The sequence below is a fragment of the Carcharhinus amblyrhynchos genome, chromosome 7 (assembly GCF_965287045.1).
Source record: "Carcharhinus amblyrhynchos chromosome 7, sCarAmb.v2.hapA, whole genome shotgun sequence".
NCBI lineage: Eukaryota > Metazoa > Chordata > Chondrichthyes > Carcharhiniformes > Carcharhinidae > Carcharhinus > Carcharhinus amblyrhynchos.
The window spans coordinates 43,252,186-43,274,096 of NC_137330.1; the positions used below are offsets into that span (position 1 = coordinate 43,252,186).

Sequence of the window (21,911 nt, forward strand, 5' to 3'; positions counted from 1 at the left end):
CAGTGTGCTGTAAATAAAAGACACTAAGCTCAACTGGTTAAAGCAAAATGTACCTGGAGGAACAAGATTCATTTATTATTATAAAATTCACTTTCTAATTTAGAAAACTGTCAAGTAACAGATGCTCTTCCCATTTTTCTAACCATTTTTGTAAGATCCAAACATTTTGAAAGAGAATATCAAATTTTAAATCTAAATATGATGGAATGTTTAACCACTTTGGTATGAACTTAAGCAAGTTACTTGTCAGATTTTTTTCAACCAAAGTCAGTTTTTAGCTTACAACAAAATGAATTTGGTCTGTTACAGCCTTGTAGATAGAAGTTCAATAATAAAGAATATTTTACCAAACATTCTCTTTATTCATTCTTTTTAATGAAAAAGTTGTGGGACGCTTATAATTATTTAAATTTGTGTGCCAAAAAGTACTTGAAGCATCTAGATTGATTAATTGACTGTAGTCAAATTTTCAGTTACAACAATGAAATTGGTGAGGAAAAGGTTATTTTTTATTACAAAGATATAACTGATCTGTTCTTAGCCTCATCGCCAATGTAATCTTGGCCTCAACTACAAAATGGGAAACTAGCACAAAACTTACCTAGTATGGAACTTTTGGTTTTCTTTACCCTATTAGGGTTTAACAGCTTTCATATCATACATAGCAACAAACCTATAGTATTAGCATTTTGTACAAACTAGTTTCAACATGGAGGTGCTGCTGTGCTCCTACTAAGTTTTAAAACCTTATTAGTAAGTGGGAAGGAGAGAAGAGGACAGAAAATACTTTTCTTACTTTTTCAGGACCTTGGCACCATCAAAGCATGAATGCTTGAGAAACAAAATAAATGATAAACATTTCTGAAGCAATGGATATTTCGTTTTAAGGTCCCAGCTGTTCATGACGTTTTGCATTTTGTGGCCAATGATGAAGCTGATCTCAAATAAAATTGCCACAGTGATTAAGCAATCTCAGTGGTACGGATATTTTCCTTCTCAATGTTAATTTGTCTCTGGCACCAAGTTAAGGAAGGAGCTCTATAGGCATGCAGCAATATTGATCAAGGAAAGAAGCCAATCATATTGAAGCATCTTAACAGACAGCAAACCAGTAGTAAAAAGCCTTCCCCAGTGGCAGTGATGTTGGATTTGACTTGGTTCTCCTGATGATGGGTAAGACCCTTGTTGGCAACATTAAATCATATGTATGCCTGTCAAAATTATTGCTCATTTTTTACTTAATATCTATGATGCATGTTGCAATGCAAGGTAACATCATAGAATGCCTACAGTACAGAATTCGGCCCATTGAATCTGTAGCAACTCAGAAGTGACGCTTCATTCTTGATATATGTATGACCTATTGGTTTCCACAGGTGACTCTTGACATTCTTTACCAGGGACAGGATGAAGACTTCATTAATGCATAAGAACATAAGAACATAAGAAATAGGAGCAGGAGTAGGCCATCTAGCCCTTCGAGCCTGCCCCGCCATTCAATAAGATCATGGCTGATCTGTCGTGGCTCAGTTCCACTTTCCCGCCCTCTCCCCATAACCCTTAATCCCCTCTCTTATCAAGAACCCATCAACCCGCTTCTTAAAAATATTTAGCGAGGCAGCCTCCACCACTTCAACGGGCAGAGAATTCCAGAGATTCACCACCCTTTGAGTGAAGAAGTTTCTCCTCAACTCCGTTCTAAACCGCCTCCCCTTTATCTTGAGGCTGTGCCCCCTAGTCCTACTGTCTTTTTTGAGCGGGAAGAGTCTCTCCACCTCTATCCTATCCATCCCATTCATCATCTTATACGTCTCAATGAGATCTCCCCTCATTCTTCTAAACTCTAACGAGTACAAGCCTAGTTTATTCAGCCTCTCCTCATAGCTCAATCCCCTCAACTCTGGTATCAGCCTAGTAAACCTCCTCTGCACTCCCTCCAGGGCCAAAATATCCTTGCGCAGGTGCGGCGCCCAAAACTGCACACAGTACTCCAGCTGCGGCCTCACCAATGCCCTATACAGCTGCAGCAAGACCTCCCTACTTTTATATTCAATCCCCCTCGCTATGAAGGCCAGCATCCCATTCGCCTTCCTGACCACCTGCTGCACCTGCAAGCTGGGTTTTTGCGACTCATGCACAAGGACCCCGAGGTCCCTCTGCACCGTCGCCTGCTGCAGTTTTTCGCCACGTAAGTAATAGTCCTTCCTACCATTCTTCCTACCAAAGTGGACCACCTCACACTTGCCAACATTAAATTCCATTTGCCATTTCCTGGCCCATTCGCCCAGCCTATCTAGATCCTTCTGCAGACTCTCCACACCCTCCGCACAATTTGCCTTTCCCCCAATCTTGGTGTCATCAGCAAATTTCGACACCCTGCACTCGGTTCCCTCCTCCAGATCATCTATATAAATGGTAAATAGCTGAGGCCCCAGCACCGACCCCTGGGGCACCCCACTAGTCACCAACCGCCAATCCGAATAGCACCCATTGACCCCCACTCTCTGCCTCCTATTTGACAACCAATCCTCTATCCACACTAACACCCTTCCCCCAACTCCATGTCCCCTGACCTTCTGCAATAACCTCTTGTGAGGTACCTTGTCAAACGCCTTCTGAAAATCCAGAAAGACCACATCCACCGGCTCTCCTCTATCCACTGCCCTAGACACATCCTCATAGAACTCCAGTAAATTTGTCAGACACGACTTCCCTTTAATGAAACCGTGTTGCGTCCGCCCTATCAAGCAATTCCCTTCAAGATGCCTCGCAATTTCCTCCTTAATGACGGATTCTAACATTTTACCTACCACAGACGTTAAACTAACCGGCCTATAATTCCCCGCCTTTTGCCTGGCACCCTTCTTAAACAACGGCGTAACATTAGCCGTTTTCCAATCTTCCGGCACTTCCCCGGAATCCAGCGACGTCTGGAAAATAACCACCAAGGCATCCACTATCACCTCTGCCATTTCTTTCAGAACCCTCGGATGCATTCCATCCGGTCCTGGGGACTTGTCCACAATCAGCCCCTCCAGTCTGTCGAGCACCACCTCTCTAGTAACAGTAATGTCATTAAGACCCTCCATTCCTACCACCTTTCCATCGCTAACACCCGGCAAATTATTCACGTCCTCCTCCGTGAAGACAGAAACAAAGAAGTTATTCAAGACCTTAGCCATATCCCCATCCCCTACCACTAGCTCCCCTTTCTCATCCTCTAAAGGACCAACGTTCACCCTAGCCAACCTCTTCCTTTTTATATATTTATAAAAACTCTTGCTATCCTTTTTTATATTAAGTGCTAGCCCAGCCTCATAGCTTCTCCTACCCTCCTTTATCAACTTCTTTGTCAATCTTTGTTGACATTTAAACCTTTCCCAATCCTCTTCTCGCCCACTACTCTTAGCTACTCTAAATTCCTCCGCTTTTAATTTAACACTTTCCTTCACCTCCTTCGTTATCCACGGCTTATTACCTCTCTTCCTACTGTCCTTTCTAACCATCGGAATAAATTTCTGCTGAGCACCAAGAAAGATCTCCTTAAAGATCCTCCACTGCTCCTCAGCAGACCTACCTTCCAACGCACTCCCCCAGTCCACATTCGCCAATTCTTCTCTCATCCTACCATACTCCCCTCTATTCAAACAAAGGACGCGTGTCCGGGAACCCACTTTCTCCTCCTCCATCTGCACCAGAAACTCCACCATACAATGATCACTCTCTCCAAGAGGATCCTTCACCGCAAGGTCCCTAATTCTACCCGCCTCATTACATAGCACCAGATCCAAGATAGCTCGCTCCCTCGTCGGCTCCAACACACACTGTTCAAGGAAATTATCCCGGCAGCATTCCAAGAACTCCTCCTCGAGCCCACCTCGTCCAACATGGGTCGACCAATCAATATGCAGATTGAAATCTCCCATAACTACTGCCGTCCCATTCCTGCACGCCGCACTTATTTGCGTGTTAACAGCCCGCCCCACCTCCAGATCATTATTCGGGGGCCTATAGACGACACCCACCAGCGTCTTCCTCCCTTTGCTGTTCCTAATCTCCACCCACAACGATTCCACGTTCTGCTCTTTGGCTCCGATATCATCCCTTGCTACCACCTTGATACTATCCTTAATCAGCAGAGCTACGCCACCCCCTCTTTCCTCCTGCCTATCCTTCCTAAACACTTGATAGCCCTGTACATTCATCTCCCAGTCCCTGTCACCTTGCAGCCACGTCTCTGTAATGGCCACCAGATCGTATCCATTTGTGTCGATCTGCGCCACCAGCTCATCCACTTTATTCCGAATGCTTCGTGCATTTAGATAAAGCGCTTTCATCCCAGCCTTCACCTGGACCCTATTTGCCGTAACGCCACCAATTGGGACATCCTTGGCCTCTTCCCTTACCTGTACCCTATCCTTAACTTTAGACCTCGTAGCGTCACCTACCCTCGCACCCTCCCCCCCCCTAATTAGTTTAAAGCCCTGTCTACAGTCCTCTTTACTCGATTCGCCAACACTCTGGTCCCAGCACGATTCAGACCAACCCCATCCCGCCTGAACAAGTCCCACCTACCCCAATACTGGTGCCAATGCCCCATAAATTCGAACCCATTCCTCCCACACCAATCCCTGAGCCACCCATTCACTTCCTTTATCCTGTCAACCCTACGCCCGTCTGCACTCAGTTCAGGCAGTAGCCCAGAGACGACCACCTTGTCGGTTCTACTTTTTAATTCCATTCCCAGCTTCTCATACTCCCTCCCCAGATCCTCAGTCCGCACTTTGCCTACGTCGCCGGCACCCACATGTACTACAACGACCGGGTTCTCACCCTCCCACTCCAGGTTCCTCTGCAGCCCAGCTGCGACATCCTGTACCCGAGCACCAGGCAGACAACACACCCTTCTGTGCACTTTGTCATTGTGACAAAGGACAGTGTCAATACTCTTCACCCCACTATCTCCAATCACTACTACGTTCCTTTTCCCCTTCTCTTTGCCTATGTCCTGCTGCATCACTGTACCGTGTGCAGTTTGCTCACCAACCTCACCTGCCTCGTCCTCTTCCAGACTGGAAGCAAGCACCTCAAACCTGTTATGCAGATTAAGAGGCTGAGGCCTCCGCTCCTCACCCCCCTTCCTCCTCCTCCCAGCAGCCCCCTTTTGTCCCTGACCCTTAGATTTAGCCAGTCTAGGGGCACCCTCTCTCCCCCTGATGAGCCTCAGTGTCTGTAGCTCAGAGGCCAGCTCATCCACCTTGAGCTGGAGCTCCTCCAGCAACCTGCACTTACTGCAGACATGGTCACTGGGAAGGACCCTGGGGTCTGCCAGTTCCCACATCATACAGAAACCACACATCACATGCCCCTCCATTATTCACTGTAATTTTTTATGGGGAAAAAATTTTTTTCCTTGTTTCTTGCTGTAGTAGTTTTGAAAAAATTTTTTTTCCTTGTTTTTTTTCAAACAAACTCACCTGGCCTTTTTTCCCTCCAGCCCTTTTTGATATTAAGCCCTATTAACTCACTCTGCTTCCCCCTCACTCCGCTGCCCGCTCAGACGCTGCCCGCTGTCTACACCAGGCCTCCTTTTAAACCTGGCGCTGATTTAAAGCAGGCTGGTCCACAAATGCCTTTTCACCACACCCTCAGAATTCTTAAAGCAGTAAATACAATAAATAAATGCTTTAAACAGTTCTACAAAGAGTAAAGTGCTTTAAACTTATTTTAAACAGGTTTTTAACAGGTAAAATCTTAGCTCTCTCTCTCTCAGCTCCAGCAAACAATGGAAGGCTTCACCGTGTGCAAAGTGCTCATTCATACACTGAGGCTCATTGAGAAGCAGCAGAATTTGGCTACTGAAGAAATTGGTGTTCAAATGGCAATTAAACTCAATCTAATCCATAAACTGTAAGTTCAATATATTTCAGCGGAGATATCAGAAACCAAAGTCAACATTTTCAGCCCAATTCTTCTAGTGCTCATGCCATTATGGATCTCATTATGAATTTTGATTTGATTTATTAGTGTCACATGAATTAATGTGAACCTTTTAAGGATTACAGCTCTATTTTCATTAAGTTATTTCTAAATAATAAATTGCAAATTGAGCTATGTTTATTTGTCTTCTGATTTAGTTAATAATCAGGCTTCTTCTGCTACCTACTTTGTTTGAAGTATTATTGAAATCATTCAAAGACCAAGTACAAGAGTAGTATTTCCTTCTGAATGTAATAGATCATTTTTAGTAGCCTTCCATCTTGTGAGACAACTAGGTGGTCAACACATTGCTAAACATTGTCTAGTGTGGCTTAGGAGCCCTACTTCAGTATGATAGTCTCTGTCATATTTGCTGTACCATTTTACTCTCAAGTTTACATGGTTTGTGAAGTTACTTCTTTTGTTATCTTTAGCTGCAGTTTCTTTCATTTATAACATCCCCCATCTGTTTACTGAGAATGAGTAGAATTTAATAGAGCCCACCAGAGTGAACGTTCGGGTTTGGGGGCATGGGGAAGGGTGCAGGGTGAATCTGTGAGTATATGTACCCACGTTGGATTCCCAGCATCATGGCCCCCGTTAAGTTAGAGGCAGGAAGTGACACAGGATCTTGTCAGCAGGATGTTAATCAGCTTCATTAATGAGCCAAGAGTGAAAACACTGGAAAATCTCAGCAGCTCTGGCAGTATCTGTAAGGAGAGAAAAGAGCTGATGTTTTGAGTCCAGGTGACCCTTTACCAAAGCTAAAAAGGCATAGAAAGTGGGAGATATTTATACTGCAGGGTGAGGGAATGAAAGATGAGTCATAGCCATAGAATCCAGGGGAAAAGACTGCTAATAGCTGTCCATAGAGAGAATTAAGGATGTGAATGGCCAAATGGCAGAGAAGCTGTAAGCAGTGGCGGATTAACTACCACCCAGACCCCGAGGCTGAGATTTAGTAAGGCCCCCTGTCCCACCCTTCATTTAATAGAATAAAGTTAATTATGATGGCATACACATATTATTAATGCATTATGATAATGAATTAGAACTCTTTGGCTGGTAAGTGGTGACAGCGAGTCATTTGTCACATTGTAAACAACAATGGCGGCGCGCAAACGAAAGACTGTTTTGATGCTTTCATAGGCAGTAAATGCCCCAACAACAGCTTTGATGATGGATTATGCAGTGATGATAGTGGGAGTGATTTAGATGCCGAGGATTTTGATGTTGATATTGGTGAATTATCAGATGATGATCGTGAATTTGATGATACATTGATAGCACTGGAGGCAGTGGTGACAGTCATCGTGCTGTGGTGTGGGACTAATACTATGTAAGGGTGAATGTTGAAAAAAGTAATATATGTAACTAACTATGCAACAAAATAAGTATGTATACATGTTATAGCATGACAATAAACTCTGTTGCATTTATTTTGTATTTATTTGCATGTAGTACAAATCCAGGGGTGAAGCTCCTCTAGTTACAGGTATTTGTTATATTGATTCACCCACAGGGTATAGTTATGAAAATTTATTCCCCTTAAAAGGGTTACACCAATTTTTTTTTGCTCTTGGGCCCCCCCTTCCTTTTGGGCCCTAGGCTTAAGCCTACTCAGCCTAATGGTTAATCGGCTACTGGCTGTAAGCTGTGACAGCTGAAGATGTTTGCCGGGGCGGGGCGGGGCGGCGGGGGGGAAGAGGAGAGAGAGGGAGAGGTGGGACAGAGGTAGAATGTAGAAAAGGGGATGTGAGGGGAGAAAAGTTAAGGGAAGGAGGATGAAGTAGGGGGAAAGAAAGGGGGGGGGGTGGAAGAAAAATAAGGAAATAAAAGATAGACACAATAAAAACTAAAATAGAATGAAAACAAAGGGGGCTGAGGTGGGGCAGAGCTAATCATCTGAAGTTGTTGAATTTGATGTTGAGGCTGGAAGGCTGTAAAGTGCCTAGCCAGAAGATCATAGAATCATAGAACCCTACAGTGCAGAAAGAGGCCCTACCCCCATACCCTATATATTATACCCACTAATCCCTCTAACCTACGTATCCCTAGACACTAAGGGGCAATTTCTTAGCATGGCCAATCAACCTAACCCGCACATCTTTGGGCTGTGGGAGGAAACCAGAGTACCCAGAGGAAACCCATGCAGACACAAGGAGAACATGCAAACTCCACACAGGCAGTGACCCGAGCCAGGAATCGAACCCAGGACTCTGGAGCTGTGAAGCAGCAGTGCTAACTACTGTGCTACCGTGCCACCCACACAGATGAGATGCTGTTCCTCCAGTTGAGCTTCACTGGAACATTGCAGCAAGCCAAGGATAGACATGTGGGCATGGGAGCAGGATCGTGGCAAGCAACTGGAAGGACAGGGTCCTGATTACTGAGCACCTTTGGTCCGTGCGCAAAGTGATCACCAGTCTATGCTTGGTCTCTCCAATATAGAGGAGACCACATTGGCAGCGGCGAATGCAATATACCAAATTGAAAAGAGGCGCAAGTGAAACCTGGAATGAATGTTTTGGACCTTGGATGGTGAGCATAGAAGAGCTAAAGAGATGGGTGTCACTCCTTCTGCGATTGCATGGGAAGATGCCATAGTGACAGGAGAGGTGCTGGGTATAGTGGAGGAGTGGACTAGGAGTAGCAATGGAGTACCTGCATGGGTCCTATCTACGCTGGTCTTTTAATGGGGTATGTGGAACATTCCTTGTTCTAGACCTACCCAGGTCCCCTCCCACAATCCTTTATCGATACATTTTTGACGCTGCTTCATGCTTTTGTCCAGACCTTGAAAAATTCATCAACTAAGCTTCCAATTTCCACCCCTCTATCGCCTTCACCTAGTCCATCTCAGACACTTCCATTCCCTTCCATGACCTTTCTATCTCCATTTCTGGTAATAGATTATCTACCAATATCCATTTTATACCTCATAGACTCCCGCAGCTATCTGGACTGCAGCTCTTCACACCCCATGTCCTGTAAGCACTCCATGCCTTTCTCTCAGCTCCTTCACCTCCGTTACATTTGTTCCAATGATGTCACTTTCCAAATTGGTGCTTCTAATATGTGCTCCTTTTTCCTCAACCGTGGATTCCCATCTACATTTATTGACAGCGCCTTCAATCATCTCCCGCACCACAACCCTCATCCCTTCCCCTCTCTCCCAGAACAAGGATAGAGTTCCCCTTGTTCTCATATTTCACTCCACCAGCCTCCACATGCAAAGCATAATCCTCCGCCATTTTCATCAACTCCAGCGTGATGCCGCCACCAAACACATCTTCCCTTCACTCCCTCTGTCAGCATTTTATAGAGACCATTTCCTCCAGGATAAGCTAGCCCACTCCCCCATTATACCTAATACCTCTTCTGTAACTCATGGCACTTTCCCACGCAATTACTGAAGGTATAACACCTGTCCCTTTACCGCTTCTGTGCTTACCATCCAAGATCCAAAACATCCATTCCAGGTTAAGCAGCGTTTCACTTGCACCTTTTTCAATTTGATGTTTTGCATTCGCTGCCCCCAATGTGGCCTCCTCTATATTGGAGAGACCAAGCATAGACTGGGCGATTGCTTTGCTGAGCACCTTCGGCCTGTCCGCAAACAGGACCCTGACTTTTTGGTTGCTTGCCATTGTGACACACGATCCTGCTTTCATGCCCACATGTTTGTTCTTGTCTTGCTGCATTGTTCTAGTGAAGCCCAACGCAGACTGGAGGAACAGCATCTCATCTTCCGGTTAGGCACTTCACAGCCTTCCGGTCTCAACTCTGAATTCAACAACTTCAGATGATTTGCTCTACCCCACTACGCACCCCTTTGTTTTCATTCTTTTTTTTTACTGTTCTCTACCTTTTGTTTCTTTACTGTCTTTCTTTGTTTTTCTTCCCCCCCACTTCTCTTTCCCCCTACTTTATCCCCCTTCCCTTATCTTTTCTCCCCTTTGTTTCCCCTATTCTAAATTTTATCTCTGTCTCAACACCACCACCTCCCCCCACCACCGCCCCTGCCCGCAATATCTTCATCTGTCACAACTCACAGCTTCTCTGCCATTTGGCCATTCACACCCTTTATTATCTCTATGGACAGCCATTAGCAGTTTTCCCCCCTGTTTTCTATGGTTATGACTCATCTTTAATTTCCTCACCCTGCACTATAAATATCTCCCACTTTCCACGCCTTTTAGCTTTGACAAAGAGTCATCTGGACTCGAAACGTCAGCTCTCTTCTCTCCTTACAGATGCTGCCAGACCTGCTGAGATTCTTCAGCGTTTTTTCTTTTGGTTTCACATTCCAGCATCTGCAGTAATTTGCTTTTATCATTACTTCACACTAATTATTTCAGTCCCCACTGGAATTCAGTGGTCGCTTACTGATTTAATAAGGTGCACCCAGCATTCCTGTGCTTTCCAAAGGCTGCTCAGGGAATGCTGTTACCTTGTAGGGGGTTGGTGGAGGGGGCAGGGGTTGGTCCTTTGGTGATCAGGGGAACGAGCACTTAGCATCGCTAAGTTGGGGGTAGGGGCTGCGGCTTCCCTGCAACTCCCCTGCCATTCTTCTCTGACACCACCCTCCCAGTGAATCAGATCCCTCCTCACTCACCTGTACCCAGAGATCCAACAGTAATCCTTGGGCTGGATAATGGAACTGGCAGTAGCCACTGCTCCCAGTGACACAGCTGACAGCCTTTGATTGGCCAGCAGATTTTGGGCGTAGGATTTTTTTTCCACTCGGGGCTTGATTGTTTGACAGACCTGGTGCTGATCAATTAGGATTGGGCCTCCTCCACGGAAGTGATGCAGAGCTCCTGCTGGTTCTCCAACTGGGGGAAGGGCAGCTTTGCTAGAACTAAATGCCAGCTAACATACTCCCAAATCCATCATTTAATAATTTAATAAGGGAAATTCTTTATTTTTTCCCCTCAATCCTATTTCCAAGGATGATAAGTGCTTCTACATCCAGTCAATATTTAGGATTTTACACAGTCCTAGCTTTCCTTTGAAGTTGAATAGCTCTATGTCCTCATGAACGTTTCTCACATGTTGGTGCAGACTTGATGGACCGAAGGGCCTCTTCTGCACTGTATGATCTATGACAAATATAGAGGCCTAAAATGAGCACTATATGGTCAATGCTTATCAATTTTTACTGGCTACTGGTTTCACTCTCCTAGGCATCAAGAATATAAATCTATCCAGCAGCACTCTGTTGGCAATGCTTCCAAATCTCATTCTTGAATGTGCACATTATTTACCTTTCCTGACCTTTCAGGTCACTAAACTTCTTGTGGCTGTATCCAGGAGTCAGACACTGCACCCCTACTGCTGATCTCCTCAAGGATATTTAGTCAAAACTGCTTGTTCTCTGTATAGGCCAACCTCCCTGCAGATCCTTACAGCCAACAGCCTGATATTCAGGAACACAGCTGAAAAGTTGTTTGCTGCTTTTGACGCCAGCGAGAATGGAAAATTTGTCGCTCAGCTGAAACTCCGTACATTGCATCAGGACAAGAGAATCCCAGCCATGGGTGGGACAAGAGAATCCCAGCCATGGGTGGGACAAGAGAATCCCAGCCATGGGTGAGGTAAGAGAATTCTGGCCTCCATCTCTCACCTGCTGTTCTGTGTTAACATTTTGAAAATGCTTCCTTTCTGACCCACAGATGATGCATTTAAATAGTGGAGCTGAAAAATATTGCTGTGGTTCATCATCACATCTGCCTGCTCAAAATGGTCTGGAAACCAAAGGATGCAGTTGAGCTAATAGGGGCTATATAAATGAAAGTTGTTGTTTCTTAATGAGAAGTGTCATTAAGCAAACTACTTAAACTGAGAACATATGAATTTGGAGCGGGAGTAGGCTGCTCAACCGCTCCACAATTTAGTAAAGTCACGGCTTATCTGATTGTAACCTCAACTTCACAATCTTACTTACCCTGGATAATCTTTACTCCCTTGCTTATCAGGAATCTATCCATGTTCTGCCTTAAAAATATGCAAAGACTCTGCTTCTACCAGCTTGTAAGGGACAGAGTTGCAAAGACTCATGACACTCCCAAGAGGGAAAAAAATCTCTGGCTTAGAAGTTATTCAAAATGCAAAGCACTAAAGGTCAGGGAGGCCAGAAATACCAGACCCGACTTTATCAACGCATTGTGCCCGTTTTCGGGGATGAAAACTTGGTAAAGTCCACCATCCACGCCCACGTCAGTTCTGCGTCAGTTCTCTCTTTACCAAGGCCCAAAAATGGCCACGATTGGGGCTATGCCCGAAACAGGCGCAATGGCCATTTAAATGCATTTGCATGCATTTAAATTGATTTAATGGGCTGCATGCCCAATGTTACTGGCACCTCCCCCTTTACCATCGCGTTCGCCTATCCAGATTCTGCTTGAAACAGACATTCTTTACAAAAGTCCGATTTGGGTGCTCCAGCTATTGAGGAGGTAAGTGCTAAGCGTCCGATGATTCTCTGCTTAAGATCGGAGCGGGGTGAGGGGTGGAGGGCGGGCACTGTCACTCTGCCTGTAATCAATGAGGGGGAAAGGGGGGAGGGGGCCGCCATCAGTCTGGGTGGCAGATTAGTGGGGGAATAAAGGGGTCAGTAATGTTGTGGGGGCCAGGTTTTATCCAGCCTAGGAACAACGTGGCAGGGGAGGTTTTATCCGTCCCGGGAGCAATGTGGCAGAGGAGCCGCATTTTATTATTTTTTTTCTGTGCATGCGCATTTGGAGGCTCCAATCGGAGCTGCAGGTTTTCGGGTGGGTTAAGCCCTGCCCACAGGCTTATGCAGTGCGATTCGAAATTGCTGATATTTTTTCAGGCAGAGTGCGTATGGGAATGTCTGAGAACAGGTCTAAAAGTCGGATCTGAAACACTCCCAGTTTCAAATCCGTCTAGCACTTAGAATGAAAATGGTAAAATAGGGCCCACTATATCCATTTTAAAAAAGGAGAAAAGGTTAAACCTGGACATTATCAACACATAGGCTCCTTCCTGTTGACTTAGCAACTCCAACCAATGATTAAAATATTTCTGCCAGGATACATTTTTCATTTGTTCCTGTGATGTGGGTAATATTGTCAAATTCACATTTATTGCCCACCTCTAGTTCCCTTGGAAGGAGTAATGTACTGCTTAGCTTGTTTGCCACTTCAGAGAGCATCAGGAGTCAACCATGCAATATGGGTATGAAGTTACGAGGATGGAGTTAACAGGTTTTCTTCCTTGAAAGACTGTATTGAATCAACTGGGTTTTAATCGCAAACTTGCAGCTTCCCTGTTTTTATCCTTTCTGGCGTCAGTCTACAAATTATCTCATTAGTTGGATTCACTTTCACTTGCCATGGTAGTTAGAACTCAAAACTTTTGGATTGTTAGTCCAGTACTATAACCATTAGACTAGGCTATTCTTGAAACAATACATGCTCATATATACACCAAATTTCACTTTGGAGATAACCAAGCCACTTGCTCCTACAACCTCACTGATAAGCTATTCCAATGAGAAAAGTCTCACACTGTGAATTTATTCTCATGTTTTATTATTCAGCTCCTTAATCATTCTAACAGCCCGTACATCTTTTTCAGTTCAGATATAAATGGACCCTAAAATTAGACCATGCAATACCAGTGTTCAAACACAATGCATTCAAGTAATGTGCAGAGTATTCAAAGTGAGGCCTGAACTATATTCCATATAGGGCAGGATAACCTTATTAAAATAACAAAGTCACAACTTATTAACTCCAAAGATGTAAGTGCCAGCAAAGAGAGAGAGAAAATGAGATAGAATGAGATTCTCCACGGCTGCTAGCCCCAGCTAGGCTTTCGGATGGCCCTTTGAATCGGATGTGAGGGCCAAACTGGGATTCTTGCTGGGTGACAAACATGCTGAGTCTCTGCACCACGGGAAAAGGAGATCCCCTTTTCTAGCTTGAATGGGCCCCAGAAACTCTGAAACCTCTCAGAATTGCTTTGATAGACAGTTCCAGAGCAGATCACAGAGGGGATCTGTCAAGAATTGTTTACACATGGAACTGATGGTCCATTAGCTGCTGAAGCTTTTCTGACTGACAGCTCCCTGGTAGATCAAAAAGTTAATTGTTGATACAATCACTTCTCACTCCATTAAGCCTGAAGTGCTTCCTCTTTTCATCATTTTTTGTAATACCTCATTTTTATTCAAGTTTCTGCTTTCTAATACCATCTTTTTCCTCCATGGGCTTTTTTTTCTTGCTTGCAAAGCAATTCATTGAACACATCAACTTCATATTCCTGCTTATTTCTCTTCCAGTTTCTTTTTTAATTCTGCCAAGCTTCAAGATTGGATAGGCTGGGTGGGTCTTTATCTTTGCTATAGAGGAGGCTGAAGGAAGACTAATTGGAGTTAAGATATATTGATAAGAAAATGTTTAACTGTTTATGATGTATCTGGATGGAAATATTCATTTGTTTGCGATGGAGTGTAAACTTCTGGACTTTAGGACCTATTAAGCAAGGATTGTTGCAAAGTTAGGAGTGACATGAAATGAATTGTGTCCTACAGCTAATAGGATTCGTGAATCTCCCCTGGTATGCCCCAGTGACCAGGGGCACACTGCCAATGCCCACCAGGCACCTTGGCAGAGCCAACTGGGCACCACCTGTGTGTGTGTGGTGGGCAGGGGGGGTGGTGGCGTAGGGGTGTAAGGGGTGCATGCAGGGGTGGATCATGTTGGGAGTCCTGTTGGAGGGGCCTTTTGGGTTCAGGCAGGGAGGACCCTGATACCAGTGACCTGTGTCAGAGAGGGGTTAGAAGAACATGCCACCAATGAGGGTTGGAGGTCCCAACCTTCGTGGGGATTGGGAGTGCTTTGAGAGATGGGGTACCTTTGCAAGTTTTCTGAAGCCAGGCTCACCAGCGTATCTGGGCCCCCCCACTTTCCGCAGTACCGTGATGCATCACATCACCCTCCAAAAAAGTGATTGAATGTGGGATGATTGGATGCAGCGCATGCCTGCGCAGCCAGCATGGATTGCTCCTGTTTTCATAAAATCATAGAATCTCTACAGTGCAGGAGGAGGCCATTTGGCCCAATGAGTCTGCACCGACTCTTAGAAAGCAACTTACTCATACCCGCCCCATGCCCAATTCTCTTACCCTCCTAGTCTACACATCTTCATACACTAAGGGTCCATTTATCACCTAGCCTGCACATCTTTGGACTGTGAGAAGCAACTGGAGTTCCCGGAGGAAATCCAGGCAGACACGGGGAGATGTGCAAACTCCACACAAGCATCATCCAAGGCTGGAATTGAACCTGGATTCCTGGAGCCGTATGGGAGCAGTACCGCCATGCTGCTCCTTTTCTGACTGTCATAACATTTAATCTTTTTTTGGGAGAATTCTGCCCCATATTTCCTTAACATTTTTTTTGGATAGACAGAAATAACACAGGCCATCATAAATAGAAAGTCCTGAATCTGTCAAGGAAACTCCCTTTTGTTTGTTTAAAAAAGACTGGAACAAAACAATGAGATTTAAAACTAATCATTCCAATTTCATACATATAAAATTAATGCTTTGAATTTTCAATAATGGCTTTGAATATTTTCTTCTTTTCCCGTTAATCCTGTGCTCCAATCAACAGTCCCTTTTTGGAATAATGTGACAGCATAAGAAAGCCCTAGGGCATGATCTTACGGCAGCTCACACCCCACTGCCACTGCATTGAGGAGGACACAATATTTGGTGCCAGCCAAATCTCCGTTCACTGCTGCAGGATAAGAAAATCCTGCCAGTGTTAACGGCCATAAGATAATTGTTTTTCACGCAGCCATTAGCTGTATTTTACTGAACTTATGGGAAGGACTAGAACTAGGGGACACAGTTTAAAAGTAAGAGGTCTCCAGTTTAAGACTGAGATAAGAAGACTGTCCTCTCTTCCCTGGACATCAGTTGAAGCAGGGTCATTGAATATTTTTAAGTCGGAGGTAGATAGTTCTTGACTAACAAAGGAGTCAAAGGCTATTGGGAGAAGGTGGATTGTGCAGTTGAGGCATTATTGAATGGTGGAGCAGAGGCAAGGGGCCAAATATCCTGCTCCATGTTCCTAATTCATATGATTGTATGTCGGGGGAGATTTTGCCAGGCAATGGAGGACAGATAGGGAAATGGGACGAGTTGGACACCTCCACCTAAGAATTGACACAGGCCTGAATGGCCACCTTTGGTGCTGTATAATTCAATGATTCTAATGGTTTATTTGTAATTATTCAATTATTGGGAATGTCACTGTTGATCCTGTCCACGAGTGAAATTCTTAACATGGGTCATTAGACTATAGTGGGTCAGATTTCAAACAATGACGAGATGGAGTACAGGGATGAGGTAGAGAATCTGGTGAACTGGTGCAATGACAATAATCTCTCCTTCAATGTCAACAAAATGAAGGAGATAGTCATCGACTTCAGGAAGTGCAGTGGAGGACATGCCCCTGTCTACATCAATGGAGACAAAGTAGAAACGGTCGAGAGCTTCAAGTTTTTTGGTGTCGAGGTCACCAATAACCTATCCTGGTCCTCCTATGCCGACATTATAGTTCAGAAAGCCCATTAACACCTACTTTCTCAAAAGACTAAGGAAATTTGGCATGTCAGCTACAACTCTCACCAACTTTTACAGACACACCATATAAAGCAATCTTTCTGGTTGTATCACAGCTTGGTATGGCTCCTGCTCTGCCTAACACTGCAATTAACTACATAGGGTTGTGAATGTAGCCCAATTCATCACGCAAACCAGGCTCCCATCCATTGACTCTGTCTACACTTCCTGCTGCCTCGGTAAAGCAGCTAGCATAATTAAGGACCCCACCTACTCCAGACATATCCACTTCCATCTTCTTCTGTTGGGAAAAAGATACAAAAGTCACATACCAACCTTGAGAACAGGTTCTTCCCTGCTGCTATCAGAATTCGAATGGACCTACCTCATACCAAGTTGATCTTTCTCTACACCCTAGCTATGACTGTAACACTACATTCTACACTCTCTCCTTTCCTTCTCTACGAACAGTATGCTTTGTCTGCATAGTGTGCAAGAAACAATACTTTTCACTGTATACCAATACATGTAACAGTAATAAATCAAATCAAAAAAGTTCAGGAGTGGGAGACTAGTTCATCTTTTTAACAACCTAATCCAGTGGCATTTTGGCAAAATGTAGCACTGTTATCACATCCCTGATGAGATCAACTAACTCAGAACAGATATTTTAGGATTACTTAATTTTAAGATCAGTTTAAAAGAAATAAAATTTACAAATATACTGGTAAATTTTTGAATACCAGGAATGCAAACAGAATTTGAAAATACTAAATTATAAATGCAACTGGTTAAAGCATTCAATAAAGGAACATAAAATTAAACCGCTTCAACTTCTCTTCGGGAAATTTAATAAGAAAGCAAGTAAGGCTCCGTTTTATTGAATAACAGATCTGATCACATCTGTCCAGTCCCCAGACAGTATCTGAACAGCTTTGTAAAATTTCCTAATATAGAGAAATTACAGCTGGAAGCGATGATGGAACTATATGCAAATTAAACAAGCTGATTCTATCTTCGGCTGCATTCCCTCGGTGTAGTTTGCAGACACAAAAGTTCAGAAACAGCACAGCTGTCATCATAATAACATCTTTAGTGGATATTACTTTAAAAATATTTTTATGTGGAATTACAAAAGCCTAGAACTTCAGTTTTCACTTATTTTGTCCATCACCCATACAGTAACAGTCCAATAAAATGACATGGTTCAACATACCAGACTTGTGAGAAAACTAACAATGACCATTAAAAAACTGAACCAAATTGGTGCAGTTTTTGTTTTTAACTCATATATATGTTGAGTGACTCAATGCACTTAAAAAATTCTTTATCCTCTGCAATCCCATGCAAGATACTCAGTCTATATGAATGAGAAGTATAACTATATTGCAAGCGCACTATAAATTTTCATCTGATCATTTCTAAGAACCCGTATTTTGAAGTTTATTCAAATTTAACCAGCTTGAAAGATTACTAAACCTATAAAAAGCTTTACTGCTTACTGAACACATTAGGAATGTTAATTGCATATGACAAAGTCTGAGCATAGAAAATATCGTGACCTTGCTGTGCTAATTTGATTTGATTTATTATTGTCACAGAATATAGCGAAAGGTATTGCTAATTCTTTAATATCATTGTGCACTACAAAAACATTCGTTCATTGAGTTATAATGTGGACATATTTTGTGGTTAGAGTGACATTTTACGAAAAATCGAAATAGTGCAAAGAGTTAGGAAGTTATCCTTTCATTTTTAAATTAAGACCAAAACTATCATCTATGTCCCCTGCCACAAACTCTGTACCTGCACCACTTCTCCTCCCAAGCCACGGTTTCAGTATGTATAAGATTGATCACAATCTGTGCTTTCTATTCAACTTGAAGCTGAGCTTCTAACCTGATACCGTCCTCATCATAAAGACTGCCTACATCTAACTGGAACAAATGCCTCTATTTAACCACACGTTAGATGCTACTATAATCCTTATCTTTTGCACTTTGACTACTCAAATGCTGACTTGGTCAGTATCCCATTCTCAACTCTCTCCAAACTTTAGCTCATTCAAATTTCCAATTTCTTTATTCAATTCTGGAAATTGGCCATTGTCTCCTCATTGCTGTTGTTCTTCAACACGTCAAATGAAAACCTTTAATCTCCATGTTTAAATTGCTCCACGGTCTTGCCTCTCCCTATCCACTGACATTTTTTTTTCCTGAGTTTGGTCCATTATGAAACCCCACTCCCTTCACAACACCATCCCAAGTTGTGCCCCATGCCCTGAAATTCTCTTCCTAAATTCTTCCAACTATTTCAATCCTATTCTCCTCTTTTAAGGCCCTCATTAAAACCCATCTCTTTGAACAAGCTTAATCATGCCTTCTAATATCCCCTTCTTTGACTCAGCTTCAAATGTTTCTTTATGCCCTTTTGAAGTGCCTGGGGATGGTTACCCTTGCTAATGTATTAAGTAGAGATTATTGCTATTGAGACTGAATTTAACACAGGCAGATTGGATGAGAATCTAGTCTGAAACTTTATTTAAATGCTCAATTCAATTTCCAAATGCAAGAGAACCTGCAATTTGCACATTAATGTATCCATTTTGATGAACAGTCTCATTCTATACGTATACCAGCTATTTCTTTATTTGGGATAAAATTTTGCTTCTTAAAGTGGGGGACGTGAATACTAAGAAATGAGCAACTTCCAATTCTTGCACCTTGCATAGACATCAGGCTCTCACTGGTCCAAAATAAGTAAACAAATAAAGGTGAATTTCTATGCATGCTGCCCACATTGCCTTCAAGTCAATCTGCAAAGTACATTCTCTACTGTGCTACTGTTACTATTTCCTACACAACTCCGATGCTTGAACAAGACTGCCAATACAGTGTCAAATGATGGGCTGTTTTAGGTTACATGTTAATTGGTAAAAGACAGCTATACATAATTGATACAGAGATGTGCAGCTTCCCCAGTTAATTTGGGCATTCATATTAGTTAATGATAGATAAATACAAATTGTCATTCTATTAGCATAAACTGAAGGTGGTAGTAAAGATGAATGAACTATTTAAAGACATTTAAAGACTTAATAACATTTGCAAATGAGAACTATGATAAACTTAATTCGATATCATTAAGCATTAAGCCACATTTATTCCCCAATCTTCAGAAGTTGGCTGTGGGCCTTTTCTGAGCATTCATTTTTACAACTTTAGCTACTTGTTAGGCTACTTCTAAGGATATCAAAAGTTAAGTAGATAATGTGGGACTGTTGAAATGGTGACTACAACACATTGCGGGGGTGATTCTCACAGCACCCTGCCATTCTGCACTTGGCGGTGACAGAACCTGTCCTGGCCCCCCATGCCGACACTATAGTAAAGAAAGCCCACCAACGCCTCTACTTTCTCAGAAGACTAAGGAAATTTGGCATGTCAGCTACGATTCTCACCAACCTTTACAGATGCACCATAGAAAGCATTCTTTTTGGTTGTATCACAGCTCCACAGCCAGGTATGGCTCCTGCTCTGCCCAAGACCTCAAGAAACTACAAAAGATTGGTAATGTAGCCCAATCCATCACACAAACCAGCCTCCCATCCATGGCTTCCTGCTGCCTCAGCAAAGTAGCCAGCATAATTAAGGACTCCATGCACCCCAGACATTCTCTCTTCCACCTTCTTCCATCAAAAAATATGCAAAAGCCTGAGATTCACGTGCCAACTGACTTGAGAACAGCTTCTTCCTTGATGCTGTCAGACTTTTGAATAGACCTACGTCGCATTATGTTTATCTTTCTCTACACCCTAGCTTTGAATGTAACACTACATTCTGCACCCATTTGTTTCCTTCTCTATGAATAGTATGCTTTGTCTGTATTGCATGCAAGAAACAATACCTCTTATTGTATGCTAATAAACGTAACAAATACTAAATCAAATCAAATCAAATCAGGGAGGGAGACCAGCAATCACAGCTGGCCAACAGGGTGGGGGATGTTGGGGGAAATCAGAAGATGGGGACTGCCAGAGAGAAGGGGGGTAGGGGTGGGGGGAAGAATCAAAGCTGGCCTGGACACATCCAGGAAGAAGTCTCACAACACCAGGTTAAAGTCCAACAGGTTTATTTGGTAGTAAACGCCACTAGCTTTCGGAGCACTGCTCCTTCGTCAGGTGAGTGCGGGGTTCTGATTACAAACAGGGCATATAAAGGCACACACAATTTACAGAATACTGATTAGAATGCGAGTCTTTACACCTAATCAAGTCTTAAAGGTGCAGACAATGTGAGTGGAGATAGCATTAAGCATAGGTTAAAGAGATGTGTATTGTCTCCAGACAGGACAGTAAGTGAGATGTTGCAAGCCCAGGCAATTCGTGGGGGTTACAGATAGTGTGACATGAACCCAAGATCCCGGTTGAAGCCGAGCTCATGTGTGTGGAACTTGGCTATCAGTTTCTGCTCAGCGACTCTGTGCTGTCGTACGTCATGAAGGCCACCTTAGAAAATGTTTACCTGAAGATCAGAGGCCAAATGCGGTGTTCATTCATCCATTGACATAGTGTCTGCATGATCTCCCCAGTGTACCATGCCTCGGGACATCCTTTCCTGCAGCATATCAGGTAGACAACAGGTGACAATCACCAGGCAAGACTGTTCCCTTCCTGTTGGCGAACACATCAGCGGTCACAGGCATTCTGCCTCTGATCTTCGGGTAAACGTTCTCCAAGGCGGCCTACACGACACACGACAGCGCAGAGTCGCTGAGCAGAAACTGATAGCCAAATTCCGCACACATGAGGACGGCCTCAACTGGGATCTTGGGTTCATATCACACTATCAGTAACCCCCATGACTTGCCTGGGCTTGCAACATCTCACTTACTATCCTGTTTGGAAACAATACACATCTCTTTAACCTACGCTTAATGCTATCTCCACTCACATTGTCTGCACCTTTAAGATTTGATTAGGTGTAAAGACTCGCATTCTAATCAGTATTCTGTAAACTGTGTGTGCCTTTATTTGCCCTGTTTGTGATCAGAATTCCCCACTCACCTGACAAAGGAGCAGCACTCCGAAAGCTAGTGGCGCTTACTATCAAATAAACCTGTTGGACTTTAACCTGGTGTTGTGAGACTTCTTACTGTGTTTACCTCAGTCCAATGCCAGCATCTCCACATCATCACATCCAGGAAGCCAGCGATTAGGCCATGGGGGATTGAAGGGGCAGCGATCGTGGAGGTTGCCCAGTCCCTCGACAGCTTGTGCACAGAGTATGGGAGATTCATTTTGAAAATCCTGCTGAAAAAAACCAGCAGG

General features: G+C 43.6%; 1 protein-coding gene across 5 annotated transcripts in view; it reads right to left on the bottom strand.

Moving 5' to 3' along the window:
* The window catches only part of klhl29 (kelch like family member 29), a 409,579-nt gene that overhangs the window by 105,014 nt on the left and 282,654 nt on the right, over nt 1–21,911 (bottom strand). The gene's annotated exons all lie outside the window — the stretch shown is intronic.